We start from the raw sequence: 27,649 nt of genomic DNA on the forward strand, positions 1-27,649 counted from the left end.
TATGCTACATATGAGTCATTTGTAAGGAGGAGCTACAAGTACAAAATTATTATTAAAAGCAAAGTGGTCAGTTATGATAACCCTAACTATTTAAGATATAGAGTCAGAAAATAGTTCAGATTGGGAGGGATCTCTGAAGACCATCCTGTCCCAGAGCCTTCTCAAAGCAAGATCAACTTGTAAGTTCGATGAGGTGGCTGATATATGGGTAAATGTGTATAAATATATGTCAGTGGAGAACTAGCCTTAGGTTGGTTGACTCAGGCCTCTTGGTCTGGACCAGAAAAAAAAAATATTTTTATAAGCTAACATGAGCATTTAAAGCTTTTGTGGTAGAACTTGCCTTTTCTTAGCGAAGGCCTGTATGCTTGCTCCACGCTGACGTGACCTGGACTTCCTGACACCAAAGTAACGCTGCCTCCCCTAATGAAACACATCCTTGGAGAAGGAGCTTCCCCTGGGACCCTGCCAGCACGCGCTGCATTCTCTGCCCTACTAACTGTCCTCTGCAGTCCCCTGACACGCCTGGCTCTCTGTCTATCACCCTGAATATAATTTTGAACTCTGCTGCACAGAAGTCGCAACGTCCCAGAAGCGGCCGCTCCTGCTCTTTAAAAATTGCTAATTATGGAAGCGTCCCTTTTCCCACTAGCTCACAGCTGCGAGCAGAAAGCACAAAAAAATTAGGCTAAGATGTAAAGCCGGGGAGGGGATGCTGGATCCTTCCTCAGAAAGGGATGAGAGGGGGAAGGCGGGAGGGAAGGAAAAGAGACCAGAGAAATCCTGCATTGCTTGAGAGGATGGAGAGAAATGGTGAGGAAAATCCTGGGCCACTTGCCTGGCTGGGGGATGTATGGGGTCTGCGTATGGGTGGGCTGACCCCTGAGGTGAAGGGTGCCGGGGAGAAAGTCATGGGCTCGTGAGTATACCCAGTGTATCTCTTAAGGGCACGCTTTGAAACTCTTCTTCTGATTTCATTGAAATTAATAGCATTTTTGGCCAAAATTTGTAACGGTCAGAATGTTATGCAGTGGGCTGGCTGTCCTCAGAGCTCAGAGGTGGTATTTTAGCAGCTTGGCTGCTAAATGGTGTAAACCATTTTCTAATGTAAACTAAGTGTCTACCTGCTTTAAAGGGCTCAGACCGTTTTGATGACCTACTGCTAGTGACTCCTGGTTGGAAATGGAACTGATTTTGCACCTCAGGCAATTCCGTGGCACCAGATTTTGTACGGCGTTGCAGACAGATGGATTCAAAAACATGAGGAAATGGTCACAGATGAATTTCTTTACCATAAAGAGAAATTTCCATATCACAAAGAGAATCCCTTTTTGACTCAGAGCTGGCTGAACAGCTTTATATACCCTTGTCACAGTCCTGCTATCATGGGTATGCAGTCAGGAAGGTGAGGAGCAGCAGAGCGTGCGTCATCCCTACTATTTTTGACTGCAGAAGTACTGCTAGTGGCCCAGCATGCCTAAATTTATGTTAGAACTGTCTGGAGAAGACACAAGGTTTGAGCACAGCGTTGTTTTACCTAGGTATGAAATCCTAAGGGAAAGCCAGAGGAGAGGAGGTGGTAGCTCAGCAGCATGGAGCAGGGGGGCTGAGCCTTCCCCATCTGCCTGATGTCTGCTGGGCCAGCAAAAGTTCCTCAGGGGTCTTATCAGGGTGCTGAGTGTCCTAAAGCCTGGTAACTCATTAAATCCCACCTATCTTTTGTGTGTGTTCACCAAGAAAGGGCTGCTTTGTTTATACCCAGCTAAGCTGTATATCTTGCTTGCGGAGCCTCTTTGCACATGGTAAAAGTTGGCTGAATGGGATGACCCCAAGAGAGATGGCTGTACCCTGAACAATGACAAAAAGATTCCCCAGATATGTGTGAAACGAGATACACTTCTGCATTTGCTCTCAGAAGAGAGCAAACCTCTGCTGCCCAGCAGCCCCTGGACTTAGTTAGCCTCAGAGGAAAGCACTGACATTTTCTCTACTGGCACCGTGCCTCTGGCATGCCACTGGAGAACTGTCCCCAAAGCATGGCTGGAGTTTCAAACTTCAATCAAAAACGTAAGAAATGAGACACTCCTAATGCTAAGGGGAAAAAGCGAAAGAAATGGATCAAATACTCCTGCACATTGTTCTAGTTCCAGGTTTAGATGCTACAGTTGTTTCCACCTCAACAATTGCTTTTAATAAGGATGAACACTTAAGAGACACCCCAGGCCCCCAAACCTGACAAATACATCTTGTAGTAATTCACCTTTACTAATCATATGTCTTATCAAATTTTGTATTAATTATATGTTGGCTTCTTTACAGTCCTTAACACTCTATTCTATGGTTTAACTACACGTTACATGAAAAGATGCTCCCTGCTTGTTTAAACCAGTTCCTTACTAACTTCACTGGAGTGCCCCATAACTCCTGCACTGAGAAAGACACTGCAAAATCTTTGTGTCTTCACCTCCCTTACACCATTCGTGATGCTAAAAACCTCCATTGTACTCCTCCTAACATGGGCTTTAACTTTATATTTTTCCAAGCTTTAGTTGAAAACTAAGTAAAAACCTAAAAAAATATATATATATTTCAATTTTATGCTTTCTAAAGAAGGAAGAATGGACTGAAACTCTTGAATACAGCTATTTTTTGATGATTCATGTGTAGTTTAATATAATTACTGATAAATACTGATTTCCAAATGCATCTGAATAGCAGTGTTCTCAATAGCAACAAAAGACGAAACATTAAGAATAGGCAATAGGGCTGAGTGATATTATGTGGTTATTATATGATTCAAGGTACTACCTCCTTGAAAATACATCAGCTGGGCATATATGTTTCAGAAGAAGAAGTAAGTCTTCCAATTCTTAATGTTGACTAAAACACAACTAAAAAAAAAAAAATTTGAATAGGAGTCAATTTACTTTCTCATGAATTATAAATACTTTATGAAATTATTAAATAAAAGTTCACTGTTGCTCCTGTAGCTTCCTGTGAACACCTATGAATTGCTGAAGCAATTCGTTATTGACAGAAAGATTCTTTAGTATCCAGCTGAGTAACTGTACTTTATGTTTCACTTTCTCTATTGTTACTACATGAAGATCAACTAGAAGATTATGTTCCACTCCCACCTAGTGGCAAATACAACATGCATGCCATAATATTTTTTTTTTTTTTTTTTTTTTTTTTTTTTTTTTAAGGACTACAGGAATTCATGTTGTCATTCCTAGAAATGACTGCATGGAGTGAGTGGCTTTACTGCAGCTTTGCTTGTGGCATAGATCAGCTCTGAGCAGCTTAAAAATTACATATGAACAACTTCTAAATAGAAGTGAATGTGTTTGAATCACATTTACTTGATGAAAAACAAAAACATGATTCTGTACCTGTAACTAGGCTATTTTTATGCAAAAGAAAATTAATACTTTTTTTTTTTTCCCAGGGTTTTATGTCTTTACATTATTTTTCACTTTTAATGTATGCAGCTGATAGTAGGATGAGACTCTAAAATGACAGGTTATGTACACAAAAAAGTGTGAGTAGCAATTTGGTTGTCTTTCAGATAGCCTAGATAGAGTGTGGGCTATTCCACCAGCAATTTTTTGCAGGATCCCAAGCTGGCTGGAGCTGCCAGTGGCTGCTTGGGTCCTTATCTCCTTATGCCTCCATGTAGGCATCTTACCACTTGCCTGTAGAATTGGCATAGACTAGTGCTGCAGAATCAGCTTTCATTACAGACCATTCCTAGCATTAGTGTTGCAAGGTAAGTCTTCTGGAGCTCTTTTTCTAGAAATAACATGAGGCAACCCTGAGATTAGAATTAAAATGTAGAAAGTCATGTTAAGTAGCTTATTTGATTACCCATACTGTCTTGGAAGGAAAAAATCATAAAATTTGATTGTTGGCCTCCAAGAGGTCATAGAGTCTATTCCTCTGCCAAAAGGCAGCATCACCTCTATGAGGACTATTCCTTGACAAGTAGTAAGTAACATGACTTGTTCTTCAATGCTGCAGAGGTGTGATCTTCCACATTCCTGCTATGACTTACTCTGTGCTTCTGTATCCTCGGTGTTAGATTTATTTTTTTCCCCACAATGTCCAATCTGAATTTTCTTTGTTGCAGCTGAAGCTCGTTCATGCTTGTATTCCCTATAGACAGTCCTGTCCCCAGTTTGGAATTGTCCTGAGTGGAGGTTGTCTTCCCCAGTCTTCTCTCCAGATTGAACAACCTCTGTTTGTACAGTTTTTCCTCATAGGCCATGCTTTCTAGATCTCTGGTCATTCTGATTTATCTTCTCTGGACTTTCTTCAATATTTTTTTCCTGAAAAGCAGAGTTAAACATAGAAGTCATTACTCCTGGTCATAACTAATCACTGTGGGTGGTCCAGATGGATCATTTAATGTTTTTATGGATTATACTCCTGTTGTTATGACCCAGTAGGATATATAATTTTTGGCAACAGAATTAGACATCATTGACTCCTCTTCTGCTCATGATCCACTGAAACACTGAAACTTCAGGTATTTTTTTTTCAGATCTGCTATCTAGTCCATTATTTTCCATACCTTATTCATGCAATTGATTATTTCTGCACAGATGTAGACTTTTTTATTTGTTCTTTCTGAATCTTATACTACTTAGGAATAGTTTCTTCAGTTTTTCAGTTACCTTGAATTCTAACTCTGCCCTAAAACTACTGTGCTTCCTTATCTTTTTTTTTTTTTTAAATATATATTTTTATTTTTTATTTTCATTTTTATTAGTTGCAGATTTGATAGGATTATTTCCTTTTCATTCCTTCAGTACTGGATAGTGCTAGGTCTAGAACAGCCCTGCAGGAACATATTTTCATTCACTTTCACTGGAAGTCCCCAGTTGTTCCTTTTTGAATAGTTTTGCAATTAATCTTACTCTTTCCCTGTGGTAATTTCATCTATAGTTTACTTATGGGAATTCCATGTGTGTCAGTGTCCAAAACCTTTTCCAAGTCAAGCTACATGACATCCACTATTTCTCCTCCACTTACAGAAAAAAAAAATTAGTTTAATATGATTTGTCCTTGACAAATCCGCATTGACTGTTACATGCCTCCTTGCTTTATAGATGCTTAAAGATATTTGTTCGTCTCAGTGTTCTGGGGGAACTGAAAACAGCTAGCTGTCTTTCCATATTTACTCTTGTTTTTATCTCCTAAAGACAGGTGCCATGGCCTCCCTTTTCATGTTTTATAGTAACTCATCTGCCCTCCAAGTGTGCTCAAAGAGTGCTAATGTTAGTTCTTTTACTCCATTGGGATAGAATTCATGAGGCCCGGCTGACCTGAAAAAAAAAACACCCACCCAACAGCAAACCACAACATCTTTTTGATTTAAATGCTTTCTGATCTGTTTTTACGCTATTCTAAACACTGGCCTTACATTTTTTCTTGTCACTCTTGTTTGGTTCATTAGCTAATTGATTTCTGATTTAGTGTGAAGATAAATGTCAAAAAGACAAACGAGAAAGGTGTTTAGTCCTTCCTGATGACATCTGTCAATAGATTTTCATTTTAATCATGCAACAGGTCAACATTTTTCTTGGTTATCTTCTTGCTACTTGATATCCCTCCAGAATGATTTCTTGTTAGCTTTGAAATCCCTCATCTGCTTGAATCTCTCTCTCTCTTTTTTTTTTTTTTTTTTGTCCTGGGCATGATTTTTCTCCTAATTGCTTGTGCAATTGCTATATTTTATATACATCCTAATCAATCTGACCTAGTTTCCATGAGTGCATGCTAATTTCCTGTATTTGATATCAACAGAAATTTGTCTAAACTGATTTCTCATTGCATTTTCTTCCCTTCCTCTACACTGGGAAAACTATCACTTGCCAACTAGCATTTGTACCCTGAAAAGGTTCCTAAGAGCCCTTAACAGCCCTTCTAAGAGCCTTGTTTTTTTCTTTACATTTGTGACCTGAGAGATTTTACCTATGAATTCTCTGTGCTTATTGAAATCTGCCTTCCTGAAATCCATTTTTATTATCCTGTTCAGCCTCTTCCTTTCTTAGGGAATGTGAACGTTATCTTTACACAAATAATATCTCATTCTCAAATGCTTTCTGCCCCTGCTGAGGATAAAATTTACAAGAGCTTTCTCTAGCTGTTCCTTTTAGCCTCTGTTGGGGAAAACAGAAACAACCAACCAAACAAAACATCTCAAGATCTATGTGCAGCAGCTGTGTTCTTTTTCCAACAGTTTTGGGTTAATTGAACACCTTCACTACACTGACTCTTGAACAGCGGCAAGCAACCCTGGCAGTTGTTCACAGAAAATTGCATTGGCCTCATCTAGCTTGGTGGCCAAGAGTCACCTAACTCCTGATGCTAGTGTGCATGTTATTTCTGTTTTTTCCCCAAAGGTTCAAAGGTTGTTAAGCCTTTCTCCCTCAGCAGTTTGGGCCTACAAGCACCACTGATACACAGAGTAATCCTCCCCCTCCACACACCCTTTTTCCAGAACAAACTACACTACACTACTTGCATTAGTATCTGAATTATTCCATAAATCTAATAGCAGATGATGATACTGGTATAGCCCATAATAGAGGATAGCTTAAATGATATTGAGGTTCCTTCAACTGGTGAGGCTGAACAACTCTAAGTTTGTGGTTGTCCCTAAAGATATGCAGATTTGGTGTGTTTATTAGGCCTTTGGTTCTTTCATATATTTTTGAAACATCAGAAGTACAAATTAACTAATTCCCACATGCTGCAGTATAGTTTTTTATCCAGGATTCTGCAGCAGAGCAATGGAAGTTTTAAAGATGCCTTCTCATTAATCGAAACTAATATCAAGGATAAATGAAATGAAGAGACTGTAACGACATTGTTCATTGATGTATTGTATTCACTAAAAGCCTCTATTCTTTTTATTGAACTCAGAAGAATATCAGATCTACTGCTTCACACTTCTGAGAGTCCAGATACTCGGAGGTACAGCTCACAGTGATTTTGCCACGGAGTGCACAGGCATTGATTGTAATTTATTCTACCTAGCTCATGTTCCCAACATGCACTTTGTCAAGGCATTACAATACAGATAGGACCATTCAAATGATCAACATCCTTGAAGATAAGATACTTACCTTTTAAAATTGTATTCCATTCTTTTTCTAAAATGTTACGCTGAAGTTTCACTTTGAAATGTTTGGTTAGCGAGGTGAGAGGAAAAGATATCCTATTAGATGGATGGACAGTAATTCTTAGTCCTCAAATATTCTGAATAACACATAGAAGCATCTGAAAAAAATAAAAGATTATAATTTTAGGAAAGCTAAGTTCATTTCAGATATCAGCTCTCAAAAAAGATAATGTAAAGCATTTCTAAATTCTCTTTGGGGTGTGCAGATAGATGTGGAGTCAGTGCAACTGAGGAGAGCATCTGAGTTTTGGCTTGTAGGCATTGGCTTTCTAGTATTTTAATAGGCAAGCTGTTCAGTAAACAGAAGGGAGATCTACAATTCCTCAAGGAATCTCTGGAGGGATTTAAGCCATGTATATTCTGTTTACAAATGCTTCTCATCATGCAGATGTGTACTGATGTTTTTGCTTTTTAAATTGTTAAAAATAGGAAAACCGGATATTTGATGCCTAAAATGCCTTTCCTACCCTCAGAGTATTGCTCCAGTTAATTTTTTCTCTTCTTGACATCATACTTATCTGCAGTGAATAACGATATTGCATTCAAAGGATGACAATCTATTTCACCAAGAGAAGAAGGAAAAGCAGATGAATTTCTGAGTCCAAATATTCATTTGTCTCCAAGTAGACCAAGAAAAGGAGAAATAGGAAAGAGAAAAAAAGTCTTTATTTGAAACAATTGACTATGTTGTGTCAGTAGGATTGTCTCCACTTGCACAATGACTGAAATTATTGGTAAGATAAAAAGAAAAGTCAATGCACTATAGAAAAGTGGGATTGCAGAGGCTATCTGTACACCTCTAGAAAATCATTTCATGCAGCAGAACCTTTGGAACCATCCCTCTACATCCTTTCCTAAGCTTGCATATTTAAGTAAACATGCAGGTTTTATGTGAAAAATTTGCCATAGGAGGGATTATCACATTTCAGAACCATAATGTATTTTTCCACATTTGGAATCTGTTTTTGTTAGATACACTGGTATATCCTGAAAGGTCCTTTTCATCTGTTCTTCTTTCTGTCTCAGATCTAATCTCCACTGAATGCCATTGTCCCTCTGCACCGTGGTAGCAGAACACCTTGACTTTGGGCACGTCTGGTGTGGAGAACTCCAAACCTTCTCCCAGGGTCCCGGGAAAAAGAACTGAATGTTATCTTTCCTTTATTTGAAACTCATGTTTTAACAAAGGGGCAGAATTTATCTGCAGGTTAAGAGGTGCCAAAGTTTATCCTAAAATGAAACCCAGCAGCAGCGTGTGTCCTTTCCATTTTCATGCATCTGCTTTTAGATCTGTTGTTTCTAACACAGCATGCCCGTGAATGCGTTAAGTGAATTCTGTTACACACTGTTTGTTGTCTGGAGCAAAAAGAATTTTAAATGATGAAAAGCAGGTGTGAAATATGTTCTGTGAATACACTGGAGATGTGTCTCAATTTGAAAACAGATTGAGAGGTCTACCAGCATTTCTTAGAAGAAAAAACATTTTGGAGGCTTGATAATTAAATGAAATGGTTTGTTTCTCCAGTTCTCCATGTGGCAATTGTGAGAGACATTTTTAAAATCCTGAAAAAAAAAGTGTTTTCATAATGTATTGATGTGAAAAGGAATGATGCAAAGTCTCCGTCACAGGACCTGGGAGGACCTTCTGCATGCAGAAGGATTGCATGGTGGATAAATGAACTTGCTTTTCTGTAAAACATTTAAATATAGTATTCAGAAATAAAATAAAACATATATATAATATATATATGTTTAATGCAGGTTGAGGAGGAAAATTAGACTTTTCAGAGGCAAATTAAGATGGGGAATACAGTTAGTTCCTACTCAGCTCCTCACAAACTGTTCTGGGTCTGGCTGGGATGGAGTTAACTTTCTCCACAGCGGCCCATACAAGGCTGTGCTCCGAACTTGTAGCTAGAGCAGCACTGCTATCACATCACCATTTTGTCTATTGCTGAGCAGTGCTGGCACAGCACCAAGTCTTGCTCCAAACCCCCCAAAGCCGGTAGGCTGAGTGGGCAAGAGGTGGGGAGGGGACATTTCCAGGGCAGATGACCTAGCGGATATTTCATACCATAGGATACTCAGTAATATATTTATTTGTTGCCATGCTCAGCAATAAAAGCTGAGGAAGGTGAAGGACAAGGGGGGACTCTTGTTGAAAGCATTGGTTTTCCTGAGCAACTGCTACATGTTATCAAGCCCCTATTTCCCAAGACATGACTGGGCATCACTTGCTGGTGGGCAGTAGAGAATATTTTTCTCCTTTTGCTTCTGCAGAGCATTTGCAAAGCTGTGTACAAAGCAGTTACACAGAGGATGATAAAAGGCTTTGTTTAAAAATAAAAAAGAGGATTGAAGGGAGTTTATCAGTATTTTAAATGTCTGTAGTATAGAAACAAAATTTGCTGTTGGCTTAAAAGCAAGAGGCATTCTGGTTACAGAGGAAAATTAGAATAGCCAATGTCTTTTGTGTTCCCAAACCTGACTTCCCTGATTGCTTCCCAAGCAGCAGTAGAAACGTGATAAAGTGGAACAGTGCAGGTCATTTACTGAACGGAAACTGATATTACCCCTCCCTGTAAACTATGAATGCACCAGTTAGAAATGGCAGAATTGCGAAATAATTGCCTGTATTAGTTGTTTGCAGGTTGTGTATGAGGGCGATGGGAAAACAGGGAGACAGTGAAAATGCAAATGTGATCTTGGAGCTTGCTAAGCAGAGTATTTCCAACAGTGATGATTGCTGTGGCACCTCATTTGCACTCTGTGTGCAGTTCTGGTTACCCTTGTTCAAGACAGTTTTGAATGACCCACGCTCAATAAAGATGAGCAGCAATTGCTATCGGGACCATTATCTCCTGGTTCATATCAAGAAATGGAGAAAGCTTCGCTTGCCTGGTCTGCTTAAACAACCTGAGAGAGAACAGAAGCAAAACTGTTTTGAAAAATAGTATTTGGAGAAGTGCTCTGCTTGTTACACCACTGGCAGGGAAGGGGCAGCACCGAGGGCCCAGCAGCATCTGTCCTTGGTGTGTTTTGACTCAGTGCTTCTGCTAATGACTTGGAGGAGGAAATAGGATATGCTTATTAAGTTTACCAGTGACCGAAACCTGAGAGAAATTGCCATGCTGGTGATGGGAGAAATGATTTGAAATCAAGCCAGTCTATGGAGCTGTGGATTTATTTCCTGTAGCTGTGTCTGCCCTGTGCATTGCGTGAACGTGCCCTTCTCCTTGTCCCCTCTTGTCCTCCCTTTAAGGTGCCATTTCCCATCACCATGTGTTTGTCCCCAACTCTGCTCTGTGCTACCAGCCAGACAAAATAAATACCCAGTTAGCTCACACTGCAGCCTTGCCCTCTGTAGGGGCTGTAATTTTCATCTTTTTCCTCTATCCAGTCATCGATTTTCACACAACTTGAAAGAACTTAATACCTTTGTGGCTTTCCGACTAAATCAGATAGAGAGGCAAATGAGTTCTGAGAAAATTGAAGGGAATAGGAGAAAGAATCATGTAGATAAAGCAACTGCCTATATGTATATGTTTTGTTTTCTCAGGAATCATGTGGAAAATAGGATGCAGTTCCATTTGCAGTAACTTCCCAAGGAATAGGATAGGCACTAATTGCCATATAGCAGTTCTTTAGAAATTGATACAGCAGCCAAAGCGGATCCCAAGGTAATCATGATTCAAAAATCCAAGTGTCATGTCAGTATACATATGAAAAAGAGCAGAATATTTCAAACTCTGCAACATAGTAAGATGTTGGTTGCAGTACTGCCTCTGTTCTTGGACACAGCAGTTTGTAGTGATGTGGACCAACTGGAAGCTGCCCAGAATTGCTAGATGTCTAGAAAGTGTGGCTCAATGAGAAAAGATTGGAATAATTTGTATGACCTACTTTATTAAAAAAGAAGGAAGCATATTCACAGTCTTCAAACACTGCTTGCAAAAGCAAGTTTTACATATCTATTGTGGATAGGACAAGAAGAAAAGACCTCATTTTTCAGGAAGGGACAATGCAGATTAGACATTGAGAAGAAAACTCTCTGAATAGAGTCTGGAATAGGTTGCATAATTAGTTTTATTATGTACCATTACTGAAGGCCTTCAGTTGCTGAAAAGACAAGGATTTGCAGGGATGATACAAACATGTTACTGATGATCCTACCTTGGGACAGCAGAATGGCTCTCATGGGTTCTTGAATTTCTTCCAGCTTTATTATTATAAGTCTGCATGTTTGATCTCTATAAAAGTATAGAAAAGAAGAATTATTAATAATTTTAAGGAAAAATATTGACAAAAGAGCCTGTGAATTCTGGCTATGTGTCAATTATTTTGAGACTTAGAAGAAAGTTTCTAACCATCAGTGACAGTATTCCATATTAAATGCATATCTAACTGGCTCGAAGCTGAATATGATCAGTTTAAGAAGGTCTGCTGCACCTTGCCTTCTGATTCCAGGGGACTCAGCTCAAAGATCCAGAAAGTCCCTTCTGGGATTCATAGATATTCATGACCTTTACTTCCCCAAAGAAGGCAACTGAATGCTGAAAGCCCACAGGGCTCCTGCTATGGAGTTAGGCTTGTGAATAAGGCAAGTAAATCTGACTCACACTGGTGTGCAAAACCACCTTCTTTCCTTATAATGTGCTTTTGGGTGCATTCTTTCTCAAAACTTTATTTTCTCGGCTCCTAGCCTCTTCCGAAATTTTCAGTGATATTCCAGTTCAATATCTAGGGTTTTATAATCATTGCAATGACAGTGAAGCATCGTGAACACTGGATGGTGGCATTGCAGAGTGAATCAGGCATGCAAAACAAGCAGCTTCCATTTATACACACAGCTATCCCAGTAATCAAGGAAAAGATCTGCAGAGTAAAATGTGTTGTAAAATACTTTATATATAATTTGCTTTTGGAAAAAGAGCTGTAACAACCACGTAAGCTCTCCCAGTAGTTCAGATTTTATCTTAAGTAAAAAGATGAACACTTTTGAAAAAAATCAGTATAATTTATGGCATTTGTTCTCACAGAATAATCCTTGATTACTTAGCTTTAAGAATACAGCCTATGCAACAAACAACATAGAGCAGGCAGAGGTTTTGTAAGGGAGTTAATCTTGAAGGGAGTAAAATGAGAGTAAAAAAAAGGGAGTAAAATTTGTGGCAGGCTTCTTTCATTTTCTGTTGTTTTATTGCAATTGTTATTTTACCTAGGCTCTGCAAGGGTGAGAAGTAATGTCAGCTCCTAGATGTTCAGATAGGATACACATCCTCTGTGGCTTTATTTCAGTCTAAGAGGCAGAAAGATACCTGCAAATTGAAGGCAGGCAATATACATGGCTCTTCTTTCAAAGAACGTCTCTGATATGATGTTTTCTCCATTGTTGTTGTTGTTGTTGAAAAAAAGAGGCAGAGTCCCTTACTGTTGAACCAGAGTCAAAGATGGCAACAGCTGTCAAATTTTGCTTTGTATTACCCTTTGTATGTGTGAGTAAACCTTTAGGTGCTGCAGGTTGGTCCTCTGTAGTTGGATATAGCAATGTCACCTATTGCTGCAGGTAGAAGTTTTTACTCTCTCAAATATCAACCAGCTCACTCCCAGGAAACCAAACCTCTCTGAAATGAGACCCAGGAGGGGCTGGTTCAGGCCAGGGTCTGTTCCAAAAGTCAGTATGAACCTGCCCACAGTGGGTCCGGCCACCTCTGCTAGAGGACACCATCCTCCAGCACTGTCCCCAACCTTTGGCTGCCACCTCCCAGCACTCCCACCTACCTTCCTGCCAGTCTGCAGCTCCCCTCCTCAATTTCATCCCACAAAAACATGTCTGGAGAGTGCCACCCTGTCCTCCTCCTACCTGAGATACTGTGAACCAAAGACAATGCAGGCCCAGATTGTTATTATTGGTAGCATGATAGGGGGAATTGCTCTAACCCTGTAATGAGATCCAGGGCACCAGATAGATGTGACCTACTGAATTTTTGGGGGCTGAGGACAGAGCAGGGTGGGCAAAGTCCTTCTGCATCTCTTGGCCTGGCATTTGTGTTGATGGATTTAGCACTGCAAAGACAGCAGCAAGCTGTAGTTAGGTTCTCAGTGGATTTTCAGAGTTTACAGTTCAGAGGTGACTAATTTTTTCCACTTTAAATGGTATTAAACCCCTCAGGACATATTTTTTTTAGTATTTTACAAAACTTTATTTCAAGCTCCAGCCTGTTGATGAATGAATCATTATTGTTTATAACGATTTATAATTGTTTAATCCGAAGGAACCAATGGATCCAGTCCCTGGACACCTGTATCTTCAACTAAATTCAGGCACAGACCTTGGAGGAAGACAGCGCAGGGAGGAAGAAGACATAAGCCCTGGCTTGCTTAAACTTCCCTGAAATGAAATGTTTGTTCATTTTGAAGATCAGCTTTTTGTCTGTCAGTGAGAAAGTAGACTTTAAAGCATTATTTGAGTGATTTCCTTTTGGGTTTAGGATGCAGCTCAGAGACACTAGATGGCACCTTTTGTTTGCTACGTGTGTGGGGCCTGAAATAGGGCCCATATGAATGCTGGTGAAAGATGACAATTATTTTTGAAGCAACTGGTGCATCCATATGGATCCTTGCTGACGGAGGAGACAAAAATATCCCAGTGCTCCTTATCCAGAAACACGGGGAGGACAGGGCACCTATTAGCTACCCTGTTTCCTTCCTTTGTATTTTCTCTGCACTGCAGCTGGTGTGGTGTTGAAACACCCCATTTAGCTAAAGAACAGGCAGAGATTTGTTGTGTTCCTGATGCTTATTAGGGTAGCAGGCCTGATGAAAGCTGGATGTGTCACAGGCATCTAAGATGGGATTTAGGCCAATAGGGTATAACATATCACGCAGCAGAAGTGCAGTGTATGGACGTGTGAGTCTGCAGCACTGCTCAGCTGCCTCATCGCAGGTATCTAGTGTCATTTGGGGTACCATAAAGGATGCCACATGATGTGTGAAAAGCATGAATTATATCTGCCCGGTCCCAGCTGGTGGGGCATCTCGGTTGGCTCTGCACCAGGTGCGTGGCCATGGAGGCCTGGTGCAGTGGAGTTACCTTACGTGAGTGCCAGCACCCATCAGCCCAAACTCTCTTTACCCTCCTTTGACTGTACATGCACAAACACTGTTGATCAGGCACCTGGCCTCTAGGTAGACACCTAAATTTGTTGTCTACAAGGAGCCCCGCACTTAATGAGCGAGTGTGCTCCATATTTGTCTCCTGCTCATCTTAGACTCATGTAACTCAGTGACACTCTGATTGTTAGCAGAGGATAAGAGTTATTGTAGCCTCATAACTCCAGCAAAAAATCATGAGGAGCCAACCAAGGATCACCGATGGGGGTTGCCAGTGACATAAAAGAAGGTAAATGTAACACTGCAGTGGCACCCTCGTGAAGAAAGTTCGGCCTGAGACAAACTAATTTTTTCTCTGTTCAGTGCTGAGAAATCTCTGGCCTAACAAGTTTCTACAGGCATGTATTTTTTTTAGAAAGAATTTTAATAAATACTTCAGGAAAAATCTGCCTTAAGCTAATTGTGCAATTTCTACTGTGTGCATCATGGTACAAGCCCTTGTTCCCAGCTTCCACAAACAGGAGGATTATGACTGTGCTTTTTTGTAGGTCTTCACAGGTGCAGAGCACTAGGACTGCCTAAATCATTGTCCGATGCCCTGACATCAACAGCTCTTATCTGGTAGCTGCTTAATCCATAAGGGTCTGCAGATGCCCCATTTCACACAGAGCAGATACTGCAGGCTATGAAACAGCTCCTTTTCCCCTTGCAAATGAGCCTTGCCTTCAGCACAAAAGCTGAAGGACTAGAAATTCAATGAAAGGTCAGAGAAAAGAGCCAGTGACTTGGACTGCTACAATGGGAGTAGATTTGTTAGGAGTAAAGGCCCAGATGATGCTGAGAATTGGACTATGTCAATGTTGCAGGGAGGGACAAGCAATGACCCTCTCCCCCATTGGAGCTGTTGCTTTGACTCAGTAGGAAATTCCTCCCTACCCCTGGAGATGGTGATCCATTCAAGCCTGAGCCTGTCATCAAGATGCATAAACAAGCTTATTAGAGATTTTCAGTGCTACCACCATGCCCTGCCTGTCATCCCAGTTCTGGAGCTAGCCCATGTCTTCTGTGTTCGAGGGAGAAGGAAAAGCCTAAGAAGTCAAATTACATGTTAATGAGAGAAAAGAACATCTTCCTGCCCACTGCAAGGAACTTGTTGAAACCCCAAAACAAGGATCTAATTAAAAACAGTGCAAAAATCATGCAAATTTACCCTGTCAAAAAATAGCCACTCAATCTCCTTCTAGAGCCCTTGCAGCTCCTGTATTCCCTCCTACAACCTCCAGCTGACGTGTGTTGAATACATCTAAATAGAATAAATCTACTACATTACCTTCATTACCTTTACATAAGAGGCTGGTGATTAAAAATAAATAAATAAATAAGTAAACATTTCAAGTTGCACAACTAAAATAAACAATGAAGTGTTTCTCCTTAGGAGAGGGACCCAGACATCTCCAATAAGTTACCCTCAGTGTATATGTGTCTACACGTGAACTAGGAGTGTAAATTCACATCGGAGTCAGTCAGGATTGAGGGCTGGGTTTAGCTGTCCCCGTATGGACTTCTGGTGCCACTTGAGATACACTTTGGTGTCCGAGATGTCTGATTTATGCTGACAGATACAACAAGGGACCTGTGTCCTTCCAGATAAACATTTGGAGGCTAACACGTGGATGCCTGTGCATGGACCCCCACCCCAGGTGGTGTATGCTTGCTGGATCAGGTCACAAAAAGGCATAGAGCCTGTAGGTGTGCTTGTATGGACAGAGGGGAGAAACCTGCCTTGCTGTTCCCTCTGTATGGCTAGCACAAAGGCCCATCTGCTACCGATCATTAGAACGAGGTTCATACTTAACGAGAAAAGAAGAGAGTCGCATCCATGATGTATGGCAGGTCTGAGCCACCTGCTAATGATTGCAGGGAGTATCACTTTAATACGAGGGCAGCTGGTAGGATTTCTCAAGCCAAACGACTTGCATTTGTAAAACCCAGTGAGACAGATACAGATGCTTGATAGTCATTTGCCTCGCTGAAGCACGAGCCTGTACATCCTCTGTTGCAGACAGGACTTCACATATACTGTTGCACACAGAAGGTGAGCAACATGTGACAGACACTTCACTCACTGAATTTTGGAGCGTAACTTTGATTATGCATGAAAAAAATGTCTCCTTCATGTCTTATGATCCTCTCTGACCTCACAGAACCTTTTAAATCTCTCCACTCATACATTCATGTCACATTTCTTTGTCTTTTTGCTATCTTTTCATCTTTTGCTACCCATATTAGTACAGACAAACAGAGGATACGGAGCAAAACGTGCTGTTGCATAGCAAAGTGAACATGCAGAATACTCTTGCCACTCCCATCTGTTAAAAATTGTAATAAAAGTTCCCATCTCCACAGACCCTGAAACCCCATGCTGTGGTTCAGTAGCAAAGGGGAAGTTTCTGGGGGCAGAGGACCATGCTCAGCAAATGTATTTGCACTGCCTCAAAATAGTCCAGCTTGAAAATGGTTTTAGTGTGAGAAAGTGTGTAAGTGATGGGGACAGAAGGCAGGGAGAGCTGTGCATAGGGCACAGGGCCTTCTTTGCTAACAGCGAGCTGAAACGGCTCATCTTTGACCCAACATGTCTTCACAGAAACATCTTCACTGCTGGCCCCAACCTGACTGTGGCCCTCTGGACCTGTTCTGGTGCCTTCATTCACCCTGGTGCAGATCTAATCAAGTGGTAAAACCACGATAAAACCTTTCCTTTTAGGCAACAAAATGTGGGTGCAAGGCATCTTGGCAGACTTTCCATGTAGAGGGGAATTTGTGTTAATTTTTGTCTTACAAAATTTCACAAGGAGCCTTTCACTGGTACGGTACCATTAATTACTAGGTGTCTGGTCTTTTGTTTCTTTTTGATCTCAGACATTTGTACATATATAAGCATATAATCCAGAATATATTCCCCCGAACAGGGCACGATTATATTTGGCTGCAAAGAAGTAGGAAATGCAATGGCTTTGTGGCTTGAGCGCGGTAGTTTCAGAGCACAAGTTCTTCATTATTTATTATCAGCCATAACCTAAAACAAGCTTCTCTACCTACAGCAAATAAATTTCATCAGGTTGAAAAGGTGAACTCTTGCTGTTGTTATTTTCTGCTGAAGGGACACCAACACTCACGTTTTTCCTTTCCCATTCCATACAAGCACGGTGGGCACAAGCCCCCTGCCCACCCTGCCCCACCAGTGTGCTGCTGGGCGGCCTGAGCAGCGGTACCCCATGTGCTGCTCACTTGGCATCTGCTCTTCAGTAAGTAAAGGTGGCTGAGGAGCCTGCTGAATAATTTATCATGCTTTTTGAATCTCACTAGCTGGGCCAATTAATATTTAGTGAAAATCATATTCTTGTCTTTGAAAGGCAGGATATTGATGGGGAATGAACGACTGCGGCCAGTGAGGACCATAGGTCTCTTACAGGTGTTTAACCACTGGGTCAGCAGGAGGACAATCTTTCCAAGGGCTTGCAACAACGAAGAGCTAATTTTGGTAGAAGTCAAGGTAAGCTTTTAGTTTTAGAGCCCTACAGCACAATTCTGAGAGACTGGGACCCAAGTTGTACAAACCTTCCTACAGCAAATGTGGGGTGAACGCGGTGTCTCTGGCAAGACAAGCTGCTGTATCTTCTGCGCTTTACAGGCCTATTTCCCTTTTTGTTGGTAAAGAAAAGCAAAAAGGGATGAAATGCTTTTGTCCAAGCAGGAAGATGATGAATGCAAAAAGTACCTGTGCCGCTTGGTCTGGTTGGGTTCTAGAAGCCATCTCATGACTCCACTTCCAATAATGATGCTTTCCTGCAGTTTCTTATTTTTCTTCTTGTTTTTCATTTTGCATTTTATGTTGAAAATGTTTTCTACCTGTGTACCTGTGTGAGGGACTAAACTATGTGGCTTGAATAGAGGCTAAGTTAGCAGAACTGGATTGCATTGCAGTTTAATATTTTAGGGATTTAATTAATCAACTTACAGGCAATAGATGAACCCAGCAAAGAGTGTCAGAATAACATCTCAGTGAGATATCAAAGGCTGGCTTGGAGTTACCTCTTCTTTTTCTAATACTCTCAGGCTTCTGCTGTTGATAATTATAATGATAGCTTTAGCAATCATGTCTCATACCTCTAGAAAAGGAAGCATTAAGAAAAAGATATTAAAAAGGAGGTGTTAAGGGAAAAAGGCAATCCACCAATTTCTGCAATGGGAAATTGTGTCTCACTAATCTATTAGAATATTTTGAATCTGTCAGTAAAACAATGTGAAAATGTAAAGCAGCAAAAGCAAAAGAAAAATAACGTATTTTAATCTTTAAAAGGTGAGTGAAAGGTTCCTTAGAAGAAGATATAAAAACATCACCTGTTTCTGTTAAGAGAAACAATGAGTTGTCTGGGAGCGAAATCCAAGAAATAGCAAATAAAGAATTGGATGAACCGTTTCCAAGAAAGCAAAATGTTACAAGTAGAGTACTCGAGCAATGATCTATTGAATAATATTTCCTGAGTCAGTCATGAGTGAGGAAGGTTGGTTGGAGCTCCACAGAACTGAGCTAGGGTGAACAAAATGACAGGTGGAGCTCCATGTCAATGAATGCAAAACAATACTAGTTGGAGGGGAAAACATGATTTACTCATTAGCTTTACTCAGTTCTGCCTGTATCCAGTAAGGAAGGGAACTTGCATGTGGTGGTGAATGGCTGTGTATAGCCACTGTCCTTAAAAGTAAACAAGATCATAGATGGTAAAGGTATGATATGGAGAACATATGGGAAAAAAAATAAGGTGTTGCTGTTATCTGATCAGTGATGTGACTCCCTTGGGACATCCACATGCAGGACTGGGTGCTCACACTCCTAAGCGATGTTGCAGAACCATGTCAGCTTGAGCACAGGGTGATGGGAAAGATTGGGAGCATGTAAAAATGTTGAACAGAAACAGTGTTTTACAAGATTGAGATCATTTGCCTTTGAAACAAGGAGAAGTGGGAGTATGATAGCAGTGTGGAAAACAGCAGATGATCTGGAGAAGTGAGCTTGGGAGCACAAGAAAAAGGGAAAATCAATGGTTTAGACAAAGGGAAATGCAGTTAATTGGAAATAGCTCACTTCTGATTTGGGTGATGTAGTATGTTTCTAGATTCACTGCCCCAGCCTGGGATGCCAAACATCTGGGCTTACCTACTTTTTCATTTCTTGTTGCATTATTGGTGACAGTCAATGAGTCTCACAGAGAGAAAATTACAAAGTGATAGAAGGGAATCTTGTTGCCACAGAAAAAATAATTAGACCGTAAAAATCATTAACCCAGAGTTGTGTTTACCATTTATACTCTATCAAATGCTGATTGTGTGACTAAACTGCAAAGTAAAGGAGCAGCGGAAACCACTACCCAACAATGTAAACAAGGTCATCATTGCTGTGAAAGAAAACAGGAGATGGAATAAAAGGGTCCCAAAGTTACTACCAGCTCTAACTAGTGAAACTGAGCAGCTTTTAGACATAAAACATGGAATGTTTTTTCCTAATATTCTGGTATGAAAATGATTAAACAAAGTCTCTGTTAAAAATTTTTGCAGAGAGAGACTTATTCCAAAGATGCAGAAGCTGCTTGTGCACATTTCATTTGAACTCACCTTAATATATTTTGGAAACTGCAGCATTTCGCTTGGCATAAGCATGCCTGCCAGGTACATCCACATGAAATATCTGCTTTCTGCTATCCGGTAGTCTCCATTCAACTTTCTTCGTTGTTGTCATGGCAATAAGACTGTTTTTGACACTGCCATTAATGAACTCTGAGGGTGAGAAAGGTCCTTCTCCAACAAAGAGTGACACCACCACAAAGCAAATTAAATTGCTCTGACAACATATCTATTGAGAGTGAGTTCACATGTCACTGGAGCTTTTAGGATCTTATTGATGACTTTGTGGCTGCCAAAAGTCTTCAAGTACTGCTGTTGTAACAGGTTGATGTTTATAGACTGTATTTGCCTGCATTGTTTGATCACCCTAATGCTGATATATTCTGTCATTGTACCTTGACAGTTGTATTCACTATCACTCCTTTGTCGGTGAATTAATGAAGGTGTGTGTGTCAGTAATCATTCCTTATCTCCAACATGGTATAATGTACATGCCATAAACACATAACTAGGTGACAACTGATTATACTACGGTTAAGTGATAAGAGCTCTTGACAGGAGCAGTTGCAGATCACAGCACAGACACAGGCAAGCACATTCTTCTGGACAGTAAAAGATGAAAATCCAAACCACATGCCTGCAGGGTATTTAATGGTTGCTTTGCTGCCTGTTCAAAAGAGGACCTGCCATCTGTAGAGGTTACAGAATATATTGAGAAGCTTTCTTTTAAATACCTGACAATAATGTGCATGGTTCTCTGCCCCAAAAGGAGATGCACCAGCCTGGTGCATGTGGCTCAGTGATTCAGCAGAAACCTGGGGAAACTGTTTCTAAGCTTTCAGTGCAGTCAGCAAAGAGCTTCTCAGCTGTGTAGAAATACACACATTTTACTTCCCTCGATTTAAGGGGCTGAGATCAGGCTGTAGCTTTATTATTTCTGGAAAACAGAGGGAATGAGGCGAGCTGTGACAGACAGCCTGGCTTGCAGGATGGAGGTGACAGGTGCTGTAGGTTTGGTTAAGGGCTTCCCCTCCCATCCCAGCCTCACGATGTGAGGCTGCAGGAGAGACAGGCTTTCCAGGACGCTGTGTAGGTTTTCTTACACACTGCAGGTAGCTGGGTCTGTGTTTTTACACACATGGCACTCTTCTGTCTTAAGCAACTACCTGTCTCACCTCACGGCCAGCCTGTCCTGCAGGCAGTCACCCTCGCTGCAAGTGAAGCTCCTGTACTGACAAGCTGAGAGGAGAAACCTCATCCTGCCCTGACAGAGCACACAAGGACTCTCTTTGCATTAGCTACTGTGCCGTGGTATAAGAGCTTCAGGCCTTTGTGGCTTTAGATCTTGTCTGCTATGACTTAACTTGATCAAAAACATCACCATGCAAACTTTTTTCTTTCTGGTAAAGCCATAGGACAGCGTAATCCTGGGGGATTTCTAAGGGGATTACTAGATATTAGAGTACATGGAGCCATACATGGCTTTTGGCAGCCAGGAAGTCATCAGTAAGACCCTACAAGCTCCAATGACATGTGAACTCACTCTCAGTGGATGTGCTGTCATAGCAAGTCCCAGTGTCCCCAAGTCCCCGCTGCTTGGTGGTGGCTCTGAAATGGACAGAAATGGCTGATTTGGGTTTGCCATGGCACAGCCTGGCACGGGCTTGCTTCCACAAATGCTGGAGATAAGCTAAAGCGGACTTTTGCATTTTGGGCAGGTATTAGGCCCCCTGGTGGGGCAGAAGGGAGAAGTTTTTGCTATGGATGTGCAGGCTTCATCACCACTGCAGACCAGGATGGGCAGTAGAGCAATGTATGTGCTGAGGTGCAAGGGTAACCAAAAGGGCTGGGGAGGTGCATGGGATACACATGTACAATTTGGATAGATGTTTGCTATTAATGGCGTGAACTACCTGGCGACTGAACCAGTTACCCATTGCTGGGCTGTCTAGACAACAGGTATGCACCTGGATTGGCCTGACAGAGGTCACAAATATTAAAGCCTCCTTCACCAGCAACCAAACTTTTCCATTTTCTTTTCAGTCATGTTTCTGCTCTTCCAACATCTACTCCCACACAATGACGACTCATTTAGTGTCCTCGCTATGTTTCTGACGTGAACCAGCTCACCCACATCTGCCAAGGGCTGTTGAAAAAGGGTCAGATGTGTAGGTGTCCTAATGTTTTATCCCTCTTCAGCTGTACTGTGCAGATCCTCCAAAACTTTCCATGCTCTGTCTTAAGGCAGCTTCATGATATAGTGATAAGTGCTTGGAAAAAAAAAATTAAAAACAGTTGAGCCATGGATTCAAGGTGCTATGTAATCAATATCAAACAACTTAGCTTTGCTAAGCTTCGCTCAGCCTAGCTGAAAATCTGAGTAGAAGGAAACACTGCCCTGATGTCTTGATACTGCACCTGAAAATTCATTTTATTAGAATAGCTAATGCAGTGTATCTTATATGGGTTTATGGATGGATCTCAAAATAAATGGATTTAAATAGCCTTTGGTACATTTCTGTAATTTTATCTTTACAAAAAAAAAAGATAAAAAAGTCTCACACATTAAAGACCGCACAGTATCTAACTAAATAATGTCATTGCAGACATCAAGAATAAATTCTCATTGTTAAAGAAATATCATGAGTCATAACTAGAGTTGCTTTTCATTATTAGCTTAAGGGCTAGAGAGTACAAAAGATATATTCATGACACCCTTCGAATTTGTGTTTCTTATTCATTTTATTTTTGACTGAGCACACCGACCTCAGCAAAACTATGCTAATCTTTCCCACTGGAGCTGATCTGCCCTCAGTCTTTGTGTACGCCTGACACAGCCGGTAACCCCCATTCCAAAAAATAAACATATTATCAACACATGCAGGAGGAGACATCTGAAAGCTCATCTTTGTCTTTCTGTTTGGTCTTCCAGTCAGACTGTTTTACTCATGCAGAGGCCCTCTCGTTTTAAAGTCCTTGCAGGAGCTGCTAGCATGCTCTGCCACGTGCTTCTTACATAAGGCTCCATTGAATAACTCGGTTCCACCCTAAGTGCAAGGGTAGTGAAATTCAGCATGAAAAATGGAGGGAGAAGACAAAACACATACTGTAGTTCTTGCAGCAAAATGCGTATTTGCTCTTGGGTCCATTATATCAGCAAGCCCACCCATATGCTAATTTGCTGTTTCTTTGGCATTTGAAAAAGAACTTGAACTGAAAGGAAAATAATAAACGCAGCACCTGTTTTCTGTTTTCTTCAGGGGGACTAAATTTGTTCTCTATGACAGGAATGGCTTTTTGTACACCAAATTTAAACTTCTGAATTCAAATTGTAGAGAAAAGGGATAAAAAGAAAGTTCATACAAAACAAAAACAAAAAACAAAAACAAAAACAAAACCATGAAATTGTTTCTTAAAACCTCAAACGTTATACAAGCTTTTACTTTAATAGAATGGTGACATAAAATCAAATAATGCAGGGTGTTCTGTGTATTACCTTTCAACAGGACTTAGCAGTGAAGGCTTAAGCATTATTTAGGATAATGGAGGTTAACAATCCTACAGGAAAAGATTTGGGTCTGCTGGAGATGACAAGCTGGATGTTAGGCACTAATGTGCTGCTGCTAAAAGGTAGATATCCCACCCAAATATCGAACCAGAAGCATAGCCTGCAAGAAATAATCCTCTCCTGGAGACTGGGAAGGCTCAGAGGTGTTGAGCTTATGGGGTGTATAGGATATGTGGGAACTGCATATCTAGAAGGACTGCAGTCTCATGAAGACCCAGAGTAGGCCCTGCAGAGGAAGGGAATGGGTACGATCAGGATTTCAGAAAAAAAAAAAAAAAAAAGGTGTCATTCAGCCCTGAGCTAAAAAGACTGCGGAAGCACGTGATGGACCCTTGAGCTATGTATAACGTAGCACAAAGAGGAAAGGATCCATGACTCAGAGCAGATTTGGAGCACATCCTCTCCACAAAGCTGAAAGAGCTAAGGGAGAAGACTCTATGGCCTGCAGCCTCCTCTATGTTTTTTGCTATATAGACATCTGGGTGTTTAAAACATGGAATGTGCCCATGAAAGCAACAGAAGGGCAGAAGCCCTATTTTACTGTGCTCTGTCTGTCCCCAGGCCCAACAGGAGACCAATGATGCACAGTCTGGTCTTCCAAGGTGCGTCTCTCATGCCTATGCCCACCTCCTCCTCTTGTACTGCCTGTCTCAGATATACTGTCTACTTGACTCAAGCCTTCCAAATCTTGGCAGCAGCTTAAAAATCCCATGATCTTTGAAGCAAAATGTTTAGGTTCTTTTCAAGTGTGATGGGCAGTGTCTGTGCTCTTAGCTCAGAGCATGTATACCTGCTCTGAGTGCAGGTAAGGTGCAGACAAGTTCCCACTTAACTTGGATACCAATTTTTCCTGCTTTAATTAATCATCATGGGAACTTTGTTTGGTTCATTTTTTTAAAGGTAGTCAGCATTCACCTGTTTCTGGTGAAGACCTCAAATCTCCAGTTTCTTGACTTGGATATTCTGTATCTGAAGTCTCCAAGTGTTGTATCCTGCACACTTTATTTAAGGAGTTCTCTATTAAGGAGATCACATTAGACAGTCACATGCACAAGTTAATTCTTATTCAATAAAAGTCTCACCCTGTGCTAAACTACGTCCTATGCTTGAGAACTTTGTTGAATACAGAGGAATTTTGGAACTGACCCCCTGTCAGAAACAGCCTCCTGGCTACAGAGAAGCAAATTGTTGTTGTGTTGACTGTATTTTTTCCTTCATTTAGTACTCATTTTATTTCTTTGTCCACTTTAGGTTTGAGCCTTCCAGAGCTGCGATCATCTTTGATGGAAGGTGCATTGCACAGAGCTACTAACAGCGAGCAAGAGTGTAAGTGCAGCAGCAGCAAGGGCTTTAACCAAGGGCAATGAAAGAAGTTTTTATTTTGCTTTAAAAATTTGTCTTAGAAATAGAAAAAAAGTGAAAGATTGGCTGATTAATAAGAAAGGGCAAACCATTAATCATATCTTTAAACTTATTTTAATACTTCACAAAAAACCTGTCTTGAATAAGAAAACTTGAGTATGTGCAATTAGGAAGCAATGCAAATCTCCTAAGTAAAGATCTAGGTTGGAAGAAACAGGTACAATGTGAGTCAGAAAGATTTAATTTATGCAAATCAACAAGACCAGATTATAGCATCCTAAATTGTAAATGGAAGTAGTTAATGAGTTTATTGAATCCCTAAATTATTTCTGAGCTGATCTGGTGACTTGGGAAAGTAATGAGCACTGGGCAAGAATATGGGAGTTGTCTATGTTCAATTTATAGCTGTTGACATATCTGTGAGATGGAGGCTGTTGTGCTGCTGGTAGTCAGACAGCTAACGGATGTGCTGATTTCTTTGACATTTATCTTCTTTAAATGGAGTCTCATTTTCCCATACGCAGGGGTAAAATCAGTCGGGGACACTGAGGCAGGAACTATACAAAAAGAAAGCTTCAAGCTCTTAAAACATGAACTTCTGAGGAGACATGAGAAAGCTGGTTACAGCCATGTCCCCATGGGGCTCTAGAGGGGCTAGTGCGTACAGAGCACTTGCTCCCATGTGCAGTGTACCACCAGCACAGGCTTTGTAATGTGGAGAGAAAATGCACATGAGAGGTCCCAGGCACAATCAAACAAAAGCTTTTTTGAAACAAAAGCTTTAGTGGTAAGGTTTAAGGGCAGAAGCTCTTGGGGAGTTCTGGCTGCCTTGAGAAAACTCTTATAAAGGTGAGACAGCATGAAAGATGGCAAAACTCTTCTCTCTTCCGCATCACAGCAGGCAATGACCCTTTATTTAGACTGGCATGTAGTTCTTTGCTGCCAGCATCTGTGCTCATGGAGGGCGAGTCTATAATGATATGTTTGTGATTCATTATATAAGTGATAGTGACTAATGTCATTTTGCATGTCATCAGGGGATTAAACACAATTCACTTAATGCACAAGAAACTCCACTATGAAAATGTATTTGCAGTTGCTGCTGATGACAAATACTGGCTTCTAAAGTCTGAGCTAGTGTCAGACAAATTTGAGGGCTTCCTGGAGGCCTGCCTATTCCCTTGAAATACCCTATTAATTAACATTTTGCCTACAATAAGCAGTTCACAAAAGTAAGCCTCAGACAGGCATTACTGTCTGTGTTTAATAAATTGCTGTTACTCCTTTGTCCCTCACTGTATTATGAGAACAAATTTGCACACACCTCTTGTCAGTGTGGTAGTATTTCTATATTCTGTTAATGTGGAGGTTCTGGCTTTGCCCACCCACACCTAGATATTTACAGAGTAATGGTGTGATTTTAACTCCATTGCAATACAATCAAACTTGGGGAGGAAAGGATAGCAGGGTATGGAGTAGATCCCTTCCCTTCCCTTCCCTTCCCTTCCCTTCCCTTCCCTTCCCTTCCCTTCCCTTCCCTTCCCTTCCCTTCCCTTCCCTTCCCTTCCCTTCCCTTCCCTTCCCTTCCCTTCCCTTCCCTTCCCTTCCCTTCCCTTCCCTTCCCTTCCCTTCCCTTCCCTTCCCTTCCCTTCCCTTCCCTTCCCTTCCCTTCCCTTCCCTTCCCTTCCCCAGAGAAGAGACCATTGTGCCAGGGAAGGCTATTTCTGAACTGCGTTCAGATGTTCACTCCAAATAGAGGACCATATTTTGTCACCATATTGGAGTTATCCTGAAGGAACGTATTTGGTTTGGGTCGTCAGAGAATCAGACCAAAAGGCTTTTGGGAAGAAATGTGATTTTTCTGGTCTTATTGAAACAGGGCCTGTTGTGGAAGGGTTGGAAGGAAGGGCCTCAGCTGCAACTACGTGACATGAACAGACTGATCAAATAGGAGATATTATCTGCTAACTTGTTTCCTGTCAAAGAGTCAAAGAAAATGCCTCCTTAATGCAAAAACCTCAAGATTACGGACAAGACTTGAAAGACAAGAAAAGAAAGAAGAGTACATGCTCCACATTCAGCAATGCACTGTGTGTTTTGAAATGCCTAACAGGAATATCTGAGCTGTGCTCTCTCATACTGGGTTTCTCGTAGGGAAATGTTTGCTTCCAGGGGAACATGTGGCCAAGATTCATGTTCTCCAGCCCAGCTCCTGCCATGGTCCCTTGGGGCACGAGGGATGTCCCAGGGTGCTCCTGGAAGGCTTTGGGGACTAAAGGACTCCCCCCACACCTTTGAGCCCACCAGCACTGAGTTACAGGGGTTGTGCAGTGGTTTGCATTCACAAAGCAAGCACTCTCTAGACTATGGTTTTTTTTTGGAAAGACGAGGGTATGTCTATTCTGTTGCCAGATACTAGAAAGGAGGACTTTTTCCAGATGTGCACGAAGAAACACCTAGCAGTCGGACCCCTAAATACAGAAGCTAACGATCTGCTCCGGTTCCAGCAAGGCTTAACAGACTGTGCTGAATGGGAAATCAGGCCAGATAACTATGATCAGACTGTTCTCTTCATTATTCTTCTTATTCATTATTTTGAATGAATGAATGATTATGTATGATTTGTATATTCATTTACTCATCATAAATCGTTTAAGCCGAGGCATTAAATGTCTGTTTTCCTTGATGAAAACACACCCAATATAGAAATTAATATTTTGCATTGCAGAATCTCC

The 27,649-nt window shown here is 41.1% G+C and overlaps 1 long non-coding RNA gene across 1 annotated transcript; it reads left to right on the forward strand.

The window, feature by feature from the left end:
- Positions 1-82: 82 nt before the first annotated feature.
- LOC121060546 lies at positions 83-27,573 on the forward strand. Its single transcript, XR_005814859.1, has 3 exons — positions 83-179; positions 24,804-24,878; positions 26,794-27,573. It is a non-coding gene; the product is annotated as an uncharacterized LOC121060546 (long non-coding RNA).
- The last annotated feature ends 76 nt before the right edge of the window (positions 27,574-27,649 follow it).

The sequence above is a fragment of the Cygnus olor genome, chromosome 1 (genome assembly GCF_009769625.2).
Source record: "Cygnus olor isolate bCygOlo1 chromosome 1, bCygOlo1.pri.v2, whole genome shotgun sequence".
In the NCBI taxonomy this organism is placed as follows: Eukaryota; Metazoa; Chordata; class Aves; order Anseriformes; family Anatidae; genus Cygnus; species Cygnus olor.